We start from the raw sequence: 12,067 nt of genomic DNA, 5'->3' as shown, positions 1-12,067 counted from the left end.
TTACTCTAGGTGGAGTACATTTTGATTCCCAACGTGGAATTCATAGGTAGGGGTCTGTAGACTTTGAACATATAGGATATCAATCCCCAATATGTTCTCTGGTATTGGAGAGATAAAAACCTTGTATCCTCAGCAAGGAGACACCCAATTTATAATGTCAAAGGGACCTTCCTAACCAAAGACATTGCCCTCTGTAAATATCAAGGGTACCAAGTGTGGGGCTGAAAACTTCTGAGTGTGGCTATGTTGTTGTTGTTGCTCGGTTGCTAAGTTGTGTCCAATTCTTTGCAACCCCATGGACTGCAAAACTCCAGGCTTCCCTGTCCTTCACTGTATCCCAGAGTTTGCTCAGATTCATGTCCATTGAGTCAGTGTTATCATCCAACCACCTCATCCTCTGTCTCCCCTTCTCCTCCTACCTTCAGTCTTTCCCAGCATCAGGGTCTTTTCCAATGAGTCAGCTCTTTGCATCAGGTGGCCAAAAGTAATGGAGTTTAGATTCAGCATCAATCCTTCCAGTGAATATTCAGGGTTGATTTCCTTTAGGATTAACTGATTTGATCTCCCTGCTGTCCAACGGACTCTCAGGAGTCTTCTCCAGCACCACAATTTAAAAGCATCAATTCTTCGGCATTCAGCCTTCTTTCTGGTCCAACTCTTACATCCGTAAATGACCACTGGAAAAATCTAGCTTGGACTATACGGACCTTTCGGTATAGGTCATCACTCGGCAAAGTGATATCTCTGCTTTTTAATACACTGTCTAGGTTAAACTCTTCAGGAACCTAGAGATGTCCCTAGTTGCTTTAGGAAGCCCTTGCAATTCATAGGGAACTATGGCTTGTAATTCAGTCACAGTCCAGGGAACAGAAAAAAAACTTGTGGGTTGTTTAGATCCTCAGAAGACTTTGCTTTAAAGGGGCAGATTCTTTTTCCTTTTCCTTTTTTTTTTTTTTTTAAAGGGGTGGATTCTGATGGTGGGGAGTGGAGGGGGATAGATTTAGGGGAAAAGGGAAGCTTAGTGACAGGATGGGGAAGCAATGGGTATAGAAAGAAAGTGAAAGTCACTCAGTCGTGTCCAACTCTTTGCGACCCCATGTAATGTACAGTCCATGGAATTCTCGAGGCCAGAATACTGGAGTGGGTAGCCTATCCTTTCTTCAGGGGATCTTCCCAACCCTGGGATCAAAACCACATCTCCCACATTGCAGGTGGATTTTTTACCAGCTGAGCCACCAGGGAAGCCCAAGAACAGGAAGAATGGGTATAGAGAAAATGGAAATAGTTTCAAGGGAAAAAAAGGAAAATGGCACCCGAGGTGGGGCCTGAGCACAAGATGGCGGCTGGGCATCTGGAACCAAAGAAGATGAGGGAGGGGGAAAGAGCATCTTCACAGTTCTTGTCTTTAATTATTTGTTTGCCTCAGTTATTTTAAAAATTGTACTTTGCACAGAAGCTGTTTCAGACTCCTGATAACATTTGGAAGCCTCAAAAATACCAATGAAAAGAGGAATTCCATTCAGGTTGGACAGTTTTACAGCCTTGGCTGTCCAATTCACTTTCAAGAAAATAAGTCTGAGGAATTCAAAAGTTTCCCATAATGGCCACCAGTGTTCTAAATTACTTTTCATTAAGTCAGTCTAAAAATTGTACTTTGCACAGAAGCTGTTTCAGACTCCTGATAACATTTGGAAGCCTCAAAAATACCAATGAAAAGAGGAATTCCATTCAGGTTGGACAGTTTTACAGCCTTGGCTGTCCAATTCACTTTCAAGAAAATAAGTCTGAGGAATTCAAAAGTTTCCCATAATGGCCACCAGTGTTCTAAATTACTTTTCATTAAGTCAGTCTATTTAGTTAGAAATGGGCATGAAAAGGGACTGTGGTTTTTAAGCATATAGCTGACTAGGGAGGGGGTCCCTGGAGGAGGGTGGGGGCACCCTAAAAACATTTAGATGACTGGAATCCCATTTCTTAGAGGTTTTTCTCTAGAACAAAAGGAAAAATTCTTAAACAGCACAGTTTCAACAGGAACAGCCAGGTTCCAAAAAGAATTAAACTGAGAACTAGCATAGTTTCAGGAGAAAAAAGTCAAGCTAATGTGACAAATGAGTACTCACAGTACTCACAGAAAGGGCAAAGTCTTTAACAGAAAGGATGAAGCCTTCAAAAAAAAAAAAAAAACTTGAATAAAGCCGGGAAACCCTGGAAAGTTTCAAAATGCAAACAGGCCAGAGTTTGAATCCAGGAGAAAACTTACCCTCAAACTCAATGGTTGGCAGGAAGCAGGGAGTTCAGTGGGCTCTGTGGGTACCAGCACCTGTTTGCTCACCAACCTCAGAGTTATCAGGAGTTTCCTCTGGACCCCACATCTCAGACACCAAGTAATAATTGACCTAAAACAATAAAGCAGCCAGTGATTTTACCAACAAAATGGGCTTATTTGGGAACAGCAAAGAACTGCAATTGGGTACATGCAATCTATGGAGAACCACAGGCAAGTCTGGAGAATATAAGAGAGAAACGGTCTTTCCTGGGGGAGAAGGGGGAGTTGGGAAGGGCTGTTACAAATGAAGAATCCATTGGAGGAAGCTGAGATTTCAAAGTCTAGTGGTTCATCATTGGCTGAGTTGTGACAGTCTCTCATTGGTTGGACTGTTGCCAGGCGAGGAGAAAGCCTTCCTTCCTCCTGCTGAGCAGCAAAGTAGTAATCTTCTTCCTGTTGGAGATGCAGAGGTACCATCTCTTTCTGTTGCAGAACTGACACTGAGGGGTAAGGCAGGAGAGCGTGTCTTTCTAGCCTCCGCAGTCCACTGTAAATAGGGTTCTATTCATCCGTTTTCTCAGCTGCTACATCAGTAAGCTCAGCAGGCATGTACTGTCTCATCATAAAAACTTCGTAAACTGGGAGCTGCCCCACTGGCTGGGTTTGTTGTTCCCGTGCTTTTGCTTTCCTTGGTCTTAGGGGTCCAAAAGCACAGGGCGCTTCATCTGTTTCACTGTCAACCACCAAAACAGCCTCCCCTTCATGCTCCTCGCTTTCTCAGGGTCCCACCTTGGCTTTGTCACAAGTGCTCCAGCCTTAACCTGAGGCAGCTTGCACATTCCTAGCTTTGCAAAGCAGCACGCTCAATTCTCAGTTCTCCAACTGACCATCCTGTTCTCTACCACCTCGTCCATTAGCCCCAAGATTGGGCTTCCCTCGTGGCTCAGACGGTAAAGTGTCTGTCTCCAATGCTGGAGACCCGGGTTTGATCCCTGGGTCGGGAAGATCCCCTGGAGAAGGAAATGGCAACCCACTCCAGTACTCTTGCCTGGAAAATCCCATGGACAGAGGAACCTGGTAGGCTACAGTCCATGGGGTCACAAAGAATCAGACACGACTAAGCGACTTTACTTACTTACTTACTTAGCAGAGTGGTGGACAACCTCACATCTTTCTCTAACCTCAGCTCTTCCTCCAACTTCTGACTCAAGTTTCGGCACCTGGTTGGGCCTCAGTGGCCAGCCCCCAGTGGCAGCCATTCATCTCCCTTCTTTGCTGAAGTGCACTCTGAATGGTTCCTCAAATCTATTACACCAGATGGTGTTTTCAGGACACTTCTGTATTCACACAGAGGTCCGTAAGCATCTAACATATGGGCCACTCCTCCCCACCAAGAGGTCAACAGCCGATCTGAAATTTCCTGGAAGATGCCTCTTTCCTAAGGCCCATTTCTTCAGTCTCCTGGCTGGCTTGCCAATTGTTGTTTTCTAACCTCTGGAATCCCTTGAGTGAAATCTGAAACCAGTCCTTGAAGATGGAGGGTAAGGAGAGTTGGGAGGAAGAGGTAGACCACTCTAGATGGGTAGGTGGCAAGCTTGATAAGCAAGGGAACTTACATATGAGCTTAGCAGGGGTAGCTGCAGAGATTAGATCTCTGCACCCACCCACCACAGTCTTACAGTGTATGTGTGTGAATGTGTTCAGTTACTCAGTTGTGACCGACTCTTTGTGACCCCACGGACTGCAACCCACCCGGCTCCTCTGTCCATGGATTTTATACAGAGACCTTAATGGGGTACAGTCAGATATATCATCCAGAGGGTCTCAAAAATGCATTACTCTCTCAAGGTTGTGTCCAGAAGTGACTTAAAGTAAGAAAAGCAGGCAGGGGCTTCCCTGGTCACTGTGGGTGGGAATCCTCTTACTAATGCAGGGGACATGGCTTCGAGCCCTGGTCTGGGAAGATTCCCCCATGCCACAGAGCAAGTAAACCTGTGCGTCGCAGCTGCTGAGCCCTCCCTCTAGGGCCCACCTGCCGCAACTACTGAGGCCCACGTGCCTAGAGCCTATGCTCCGCAAGAAGAGGAGCTACCTCACGGAGAAACCTGTTGTAGGGCCTACTTGCCACAACTACAGAAAAGCCCACACGAAGCAACAAAGACCCAGTGCGGCAAAAAATAAACAATTTTTAAAAAAAGAAAAAGTGTGCAGGATATACATTTCAAGGATACAGGAAGGGATATGGAGGTCCCAACTGCGCTGGTCCAGCTCGCAGGCCAACCTGTGGTCACATCCTTTCAGTGACCTCTTGCAACAAGGGACATGGTTGCAACACCCACACTCAGCCCTGGGACCGAGAAAAGGGTGCTGATCGAACTGTGGACCCAGGAAAAGGTCCATGGCAGGTGGAGGACACTCTGGAGTTGGTGTGCCTTACAGAAGAGGGATGACCTGATGGAACAGGGAACCAGGGAAGGAGCTGGAAGGAGCAGGAAGGAAAGCAAGAACAACTGTGACATGCTCAGAGGGACAAGAATCCATTCGGGGGCAGGCAACAGATTAAATTCTGGTTTCCTCTCCAGGGAAAGCAAGAGCCAAGGAGAAACACATTCTGTGGGACCCAGTGATCCCATTTCTGGGAACTGAATCAAAGGAAAGAATTTGACTGAATCCAAAACTTATCATCAAACAGTGACAAAGATGAACTCTCACAGGACAGTCGGAAGGCACCGAACATTGAGCTAAACACTTAAAATATATATTTATTTATTTGTCTGCATCAGGTCTTAGTTGTGGCACGTGGGCTCACTGGTGGTGTATGGGTTTAGTTGTTCCCACATATGTGGGACTTTAGTTCCCTGACCAGGGATCGAACTCACGTTCCCTGCATTGCAAGGTGAATACATAACTACCAGGGAAGCCCCTGAGCTAAACAATTTTGACATATTGATTTATTTCATTCTCATGACTGGGGATGGAGTTGATATCACACCCATTCTATAAGAAAGCTCAGTCTCAGCAAGGTGAAGTAGTTGGTCCAGAGCCAAGGCAGAATTTAAGGTCAGGTCTGACTACTAAGGGCTTCCATCATGGCTCCATGACAAAGAATCCACCTGCCAATCCAGGAGACGGGGATTCGATCCCTGGGTCCGAAAGATCCCCCGGAGAAGAATATGGCAACCCACTCCAGTATTTTTGCCTGGGAAATTCTACGGACAGAGGAACCTGTCCAGCTACAGTCCGTGGGGTCACAAAAGAGACGGACACTGAGGAGGAAAGAGACAGAACAGGCTCCATGTTGAAAGCAGGGCTCCATCTCGGGCCGGACTGTGGACTTTGAGCTATATGACCAGTATCTATGGAAACGGCAAAGCAACTAGAAAACCTTCCCTGGAAGGAAGAGCCCCAGGGCTCACATCTAGACTGTCTGTTGTCAGGAGCCGCCAGGGCATGCCCAGGCCGTGACAAGGTCACAGGACCAGAGAAGAACTTTCAAGGCAGATCTTCCCCTCGAGTTTGTCCCAGGCACAAGGTCATGGGATGAGAAAGGAATCTGCCAGGCAGCTCTTCCCCTCGAGGTTGTCCCGGGAGCCCAGTATGTCCCTTTCTTCTTTCTGTCTTACTGTTGTTGGGCTTTCTATTAATTTTTGGAAATACAATGTATAGTAATAAGGTCTCCCTGGAAAAGTCCAAGCCTTTTTGGAAATGCTCATGATTGCTCTGGCTCAGGACACGACCATGAACATCAAGTCAAAAAAAGAGAAAAGGTCACAGGTATAGTTTGGCTGCTTGCTTAAAAGAATATAATGTTCTAGAATAGAAATGAGTAGAGGCATTTAGATTTAGAAGTAGATGTACTGCTTCAGTTTACTTGCTCCTTGGTTGAGAGGGTTTTCACTATTGCTATTTCTATGCTGCTATTTGTTCATTGTTTCCCTTTCTTTAAACAACATGGGATATTATGGGTATTTTTGTAGAATTAGAAAATGGGGTACATAGGATTTCAATAGAAGATTTATATTAGCCAGCTTCACTGCCATTATCTCACTATTAATAGAGGTGTTTTTGCTGTTTACTAGTTAATCATTGTAAATTGAGGTTTTGTGGTTTCAGGTAAAGAAAAATATCAAGGTTTTTCTCATGGTACTATTCTCAGAAATGTCAAACATGTTACTGTGACCCTTCCCATGTACTGTTCTATTGTCCAAAGAATTTACACTATACCTGAGACTTGTACAACCTTGTTTTGTTAGAATAAAATGTTAGACCATTGAGGCAAGAAGATTAATGTACGGGACATTTAAGAAAAAACCCTGTAATCAGAAATGTTCCAGATGAATACATGGGGGGAAACATGGGGAAGAAAAATATTGACAGAAGCACAAAACCAAAATCTGATGTAATATGTGGTGCTTAAGGGGGAGGTAACGTTCATTCTATAAAATCTGAGCTGTCCTAAAAATAAAAAAAAAGCTGCCTCTTCTACACAACCTTCTGTGTGTGTCTGTCTTCTTCCTCGCCGATGCCACTCATCCCTTGGGGATTCCTGGACCCACTGGGGCTGGACCCCAACACTGTTGCCTGAAAGAATAACCTAATTATCTGTGTAACTGAATAGAATCATAAATTCTGTTAGACTTATTGGGGTATGACCACAGGCCTATTGATAATTGTCCACTGTTAACTACCAAGGCTTAAGGCATACAAATCATGGGTTAACTTTGATTGTATCTTTCTTTTCCTTTTTCAGACTCATTTCAGGGAATTTGGGGAGGTAGGTTTGGGCACGTAGGCTTAGGGTATATGAGGTTTTCACAAAAACTGGTCGGGGTCCGTGGCTAAGAGGAGACTCTGCCTTGGGCCCGCCAATGTAATAAACTGCACTCCACTATCTGCATTGTCCTTCTGAGTGAGTTTGTTTCCCAGAACGCATGGCTACAACAACACAACTTAGCAACTAAACAACAACTGACTCCTAAGCAGCACCTAAGACCTTCCAGCGCAGCACTTCTCACCCTCAGCACTGTTCAGACCCAGCATCCGCTGTGGTTGTGGGGCTGATGTCTTGTGTATTACAGGATGTTGAACATCAACCTTGGCCTCCACTTGCTAGATGCCAGTGCATTTCCTTCTCCACTTGTTGATAGCTTAGGGTGAACGGTGTCGGATTCCTGATCAAAGGAGAAGATATAGCTTCAGGACCAGGGACGAGGCTTGATACTTGGAGGTTTTTGTGGAGCAAAGTTTCGTTAAAGTATAATAGAGACAGGGAAAGCTTCTGACACAAACATCAGAAGGGACAGAAAGAGTGCCCCCTTGCTAGTTTTTAGTAAGGTGTTTTATGTCTGTTAGAAAGTTATTAGGGTGAAAGTGAAGAAGAACTAAAGAGCCTCTTGCTGAAAGTGAAAGGAAAGTGAAAAAGTTGGCTTAAAGCTCAACATTCAGAAAACTAAGATCATGGCATCCGGTCCCATCACTTCATGGGAAATAGATGGGGAAAGAGTGGAAACAGTGGCTGACTCTATTTTTCTAGGCTCCACAATCACTGCAGATGGTGATTGCAGCCATGAAATTAAAAGACGCCTACTCCTTGGAAGGAAAGTTATGACCAACCTAGACAGCATATTAAAAAGCAGAGACATTACTCTGTCAACAAAGGTACGTCTAGTCAAGGCTATGGTTTTTCCAGGGGTCATGTATGGATGTGAGAGTTGCACTATAAAGAAAGCTAAAAAAAGCTGAGCGTCGAAGAATTGATGCTTTTGAACTGTGGTGTTGGAGAAGACTCTTAAAGAGTCCCTTGGACTGCAAGGAGATCCAACCAGTCCATCCTAAAGGAGATCAGTCCTGGGTGTTCATTGGCAGGACTGATGTTGAAACTGAAACTCCAATACTTTGGCCACCTGATGCGAAAAGCTGACTCATTTGAAAAGACCCTGATGCTGGGAAAGATTGAGGGCAGGAGGAGAAGGGGACGACAGAGGATGGGATGGTAGGATGGCATCACCGATTCAATGGACATGGGTTTGGGTGGACTCTGGGAGTTTGTGATGGACAGGGAGGCCTGGCGTGCTGCGGTTGATGGGGTCGCAAAGAGTCAGACATGACTGAGCCACTGAGCTGAACTGAATCAGATAAGAGACCCCTCAAGGCTGAGGGAGTTTCACCAGGCCCCTCTCCCACAACAGGTAGGATGGCTCAAGGTATGTCCTCCCCCAGCCATAAAACAATTGACGGGAATACTGGTTTGTTGAGCCATTATCAGCCCAAGGTTTGAGAAAAGAAAAAAGTTAGTCTTAGGTGGAACCATTTTGAAGAAAGGCAAATTCTAAAGCAAATACATACTTTCATTAACATAGCTTAAGAAAAACATTTCCATGAGAAAAACACATTGGATAGCTCAGGCAGGATGTATGTCTGCTGTTAGAAAAACGCTGTGGGAGGAAAAAAGCTGCCTCTAAGGACCGTTGGTGAAGGCTTTTATTGAGCGGTCGCTCTCGGGCAGAACTCCCGGGGGAGGGTGAGTGAGGAGACAAAGGGAGTCTGCGAGGTATGAGGGGTGGGGAGGGGTTTTATAGCCAGGGCCGGCGTCCAAGCCAGGTCTTTTCATATAAGGAAGAAAGCGCGGGCTACAGAGGCGGTCAGTGTCCGAGGGTTCCGGGTCGGTACCTGATTGGACCAGGCTGCAGTGGGTCGGTCCCCAGAAGTTTAGCCAGCCTCCGGAATTTGCCTTGCGGCACTTTTCCGGGGCATGTCTCAACACACCTGACCTTTCATCTGCCACTTGCAGTTTATTTCCTCCCGCCACTTGGGGACCTCTGGCCTTCCTGCCCATTACCCACTCATCATGACAACCAAAACCCTCTCCAGCCATTGCAAATGGGAGTAGCATCATCCCGGTCCAGCACCTGAAGGAGTCTTTTGGGCCTAGGAAAAAAAAAACACAATAGTCTCAAAGGCCCTTGCTGAATCATCTAACTTCGGAGAAAACAAAACAGAACTTTAGTTCCGCCCTGGTGCTCCAGGCCGGTTGCATCTATCTGAGACTTATCACCCCCTGCCCAACTATAAATGCCATCTCAACTAAAGAATACCCAAAACATGCCGCCTGATTAACGTTTCCCTTATCGCTTCCACAAACCTCCCTATAAATCTGGAGCCTCCCTGATCCCTCTTGGCATTCAACCTGGTCGTTAGGCCGACTGTCGCCCCTCCTTGCCTGAATAAAGGTAACCTACTTCTGTTGAGGTCGTCTTTCCTTTTCTGCCTCGGCTTGATCTATACCTTACAGCACCTTCCTACAAGCATGGCAATATCTTCTGCCGCCCACTGAAAGTCCCACTGCGGTCACGCTGACCGCAGGCAGGAAGGCGCCAGCCAGAAAATGCTGACAGGGAAGCCCCCACCGCTGAAAGGTCTCAGATAAGCCCCAGGGATAGACATCCACCAATCAACAGCCCGTTGCCAGGCAGACTGACAGGGCCAGATATCCACCAATCAACAGCCCGTTGCCAGGCAGACTGATGGACGTGAAGGCGCCAAGACTCCGGCCAATCAAAAAACCGACTCGGGACCTAGCGGTCCAATCAGCACCTTGGTCCCGCCACTTCCGTATCCACCGGGGTATATAGGTGTCGCCCGCCTCCCCGCAGATTGCAGATTCCCGTTTTCTCCCTTGCTCGCGCGTGGGAGCTCTGCCTGGGAGCGATTGCCCAATAAAAGCCTTTTGATACTCCAGCGCCCCTTTGTCTTGTCGCGGCGTTCTTACACCCACACTTGGCCATTCATAACTGAAAACACCTAGTGTCCCAAAGGAAGGTGTCTTGTCAATGCAGAGAAATACCTGTGTAGTTTTAAAGGAGGAAACGGAACAGGCTCTATCTTGAAAGCAGGACTCCATCTTGGGTCTGACTGTGGGCTTTGAGCTATATGTCCCTATATCTATGGAAACGACATACCAACTGGAAAACCCGGCCCCCAGAAGGAAGAGCCCCAGGGCTCTCCATTGCCTAAAAGAATACCCTAATTATCTGTGTAAAAGAACAGAACCATTCTATTATGCTTATTGGGGTATGATCACAGGCCTATTGATAACTGTCCACTGTTAATTACCTAGTCTTAAGGCATACGAATCATGGGTCAACTTTGATTGTATCTTTCTTTTTCCTTTGTTCAGACTAGTTTAAGGGAACCTTATACACTTAGGGTATATAAGGTTTTCACAAAAACTGGTCGGGGTCCTTGGCTAAGAGGAGACTGTGCCTTGGGCCCGCCGGTGTAATAAACTGCACTCCACTATCTGCATTGTCCTTCTGAGTGAGTTTGTTTCCCGGAAGGCGTGGCTACAACAGTTTCATAAACAGAAACAAAGCAGTTAAGTGAAGGAAGCAGGATTGTGGATGACCTTCCTGTCCTTTATGACATCTGTTTCTTTCATGTCTCTACATTATTCTCCTAATATTAACCACGAAAAGAAAAATCACCCACAGAGATTTCCCAGCACTCCAGTCATTGGGACTCCACGCTTTCACTGCTGACAGCCCAGGTTCAGTTCCTGGTCTGGGAACTAATATAAACATGTGATTCATAAATAAATAAATGAAGGAGAAGAGACAAATCCCCAAGGCAGAAGAATCCCAAACAATTTACACAAATGACCCACCCCCGAGGAAGTGGAATATGACTCCCATGCTTTAGGTGTGTGCTAAGTCGCTTCAGTTGTGTTCGACTCTTTGTGACCCTATGGACTGTAACCTGCCAGGCTCCTCTGTCCATGGGCTTCTCCAGGCAAGAATACTGGAGTGGGTTGCAATGTCCTCCTCCAGGGGATCATCGCAACCCAGGGATCAAACCCATATCTCTTTGTTGTAAAATGATTCTTCAAAAAATAAAACAGGTAAAATGCTGGAATAACTATTTCCTTTTGCTCAGAGTCCCACATGGAGGTGGGTCTGCATACATACACAGTTTTGTCCTCTACCTGAAATCATGGTCCCAAGCTGACCCTCCCAACCCCAAGTTTGAAGGTCACCACAGTGGGGCACAATGTTAGCTTTGCCAAGGTTTCTGTCTTTGCACCTGGAGTCCTAGCCCTGGAGGGAGGCCCTACTGATGACACACAAGCTCCCCCTGGACCTCCTCAGCAAGAGAATCCCTGATCCCTTGTCATTTGGTTGCTAAGTGGCTTTAATGAAGGGGCTTCTAGGCAGAGGAATGTCCAACTGGAGACCTCAACCCCTGGCCTTGAGCCCAGGAACCATCTGGCCCAGCTGACCACAAACACCGCAAATGGCTGTTGCAGCCGAATCTGGGCGGTGGTCAGACTACTGCTGGAGAAGCCATAGGAAAGCAAACAGTTGTCTTACAGCAACAGGAAGTCTGTAATCAGGCCAATCTCCAGCAGGAAGCTCTGGTTCCCTTGGTCATATGGAAGAGAGATCAGTGCAGCCTGAGTTTCCTGGAACGTGACTCCAGGGTCGAACCCCCTCTGGAAGTCTTTCCCCAGATGCCCCACGCCCAGGTCCTTTGGGTTCAGAGTGTCCAAAGTGGACCTGATCGTCTTTCCTCAAAGTGTACTCCTTACTCTGGGGCCATGTTCCCATGTTGCCCACCTCTCTTTCCCTGAGCCGCATGCCAGCCCTCGTATCCATTGAATGCCTTTCCTGTCACTGCTGATGTTTAGTGGCCAAGTCATGTCCCTCTCTTTCACAACCTCATGGACTGCAGCCCACCAGGCTCCTTTGTCCATGGGATTTTCCATACCTACTGAAGTTCAAAGATGAGCACAATAAAAGACAAATG

Source organism: Cervus canadensis, chromosome 4, assembly GCF_019320065.1.
Source record: "Cervus canadensis isolate Bull #8, Minnesota chromosome 4, ASM1932006v1, whole genome shotgun sequence".
Lineage (NCBI taxonomy): Eukaryota > Metazoa > Chordata > Mammalia > Artiodactyla > Cervidae > Cervus > Cervus canadensis.
The sequence above is the reverse complement of the archived record's forward strand: the minus strand, read 5'-3'. Positions refer to the sequence as shown.